The sequence below is a fragment of the Octopus bimaculoides genome, chromosome 12 (genome assembly GCF_001194135.2).
Source record: "Octopus bimaculoides isolate UCB-OBI-ISO-001 chromosome 12, ASM119413v2, whole genome shotgun sequence".
Classification (NCBI taxonomy): domain Eukaryota; kingdom Metazoa; phylum Mollusca; class Cephalopoda; order Octopoda; family Octopodidae; genus Octopus; species Octopus bimaculoides.
The window spans coordinates 56,857,011-56,858,272 of record NC_068992.1 but is presented as its reverse complement, the minus strand read 5'-3'; the positions used below and the strand labels follow the sequence as shown (position 1 = coordinate 56,858,272).

The window sequence follows — 1,262 nt, the reverse complement described above, 5'->3', positions numbered from 1 at the left end:
ATATATATATATATGTATGTATGTATGTATGTGTGTGTGTGTGTGTGTGTGTGTGTGTGTGTGTGCGCGTGTATGTGTGTATTCATATACATGCATATGAGTGTGCGTGTTTATCGAAGTTTCATGTATGTCTTGGTATCTTTGTGAACATGTGCATAATAATCAATAATGTACATGTTAGTATCTAAATCTTTATGCGTGAGTGCGTGTTTATCTTTGTGAGTGTGTGAGAAAGAAAGTGAATGTGCGTGCGCGTGTTTGTGTGTTTGCGGGTGTACGTGTGTATGCTGTGTGTGTGTGTGCGCGCGCGCGCGTACGTAATTCGCTTCCCCTGAATTGTGATTTTCTAAATTCTTGAAGATTTCTTCTTGCGTTATTACATTTCATCACTTCATTAGCGCTGAAGATCCGATGGGAAATCGAAAGGGGTTATTGGTGTTAGCCAAAGGTAATACCTAATCCGTAATAGCCATGATCAAAAGTTTATATTCATCACAATCGCTTATTTTACTTCATAGATTATACTGCGATGAATAGAAGGAATGGAGAGCAACCTTTTCGCAAATATATTCAAATTCGTTATCAGCGCTGGTTTTAAATTTAGGTTTCTCGCCACTTTTAAAATATATTAATATATACTGCAAGCTAACCTCTCGTTAAGTAAATTCCGATGTGTTGTATGTTCCTTCTTTCTGTTTTTGAACAGAATATGGCTATATTGCATCAAAGTAAATAGATGTTGAAACTATGTTCAAGACCGCTTTAGGGAGATAACACTGATTGTGTTGCTACAGGTTGCAGAAATCCTCTATTTCACTTTGCATTTACATTTATACACTAAAATGTACAGATGTATGTATGTATATATGTCTGTGTGTGCGTGTGTGTAAGTATGTACGTACGTACGTATGTATGTATGTATGTATGTATGTATGTGTGCATGTGTGTGTATATATCTATATCAATCAATATATACTTATATATATATATGTATGTATGTACGTATGTAAGTATGTATAGTCTTTACTCTTTTACTCTTTTACTTGTTTCAGTCATTTGACTGTAGCCATGCTGGAGCACCGCCTTTAGTCGAGCAAATGGACCCCCAGGACTTATTATTTGTTAGCCTAGTACTTATTCTATCGATTTCTTTTGCCGAACCGTTATGTTACGGGGACGTAAACACAGCAGCATCGGTTGTCAAGCGATGTTGGGACCAAACACAGACACAGAAACAAGAAACACACACACACACACACACA

The 1,262-nt window shown here is 36.8% G+C and overlaps 1 protein-coding gene across 1 annotated transcript in view; it reads right to left on the bottom strand.

Annotated features, from left to right (window-relative positions):
* The window catches only part of LOC106884394 (metabotropic glutamate receptor 3), a 498,339-nt gene that overhangs the window by 148,463 nt on the left and 348,614 nt on the right, over window positions 1-1,262 (bottom strand). The gene's annotated exons all lie outside the window — the stretch shown is intronic.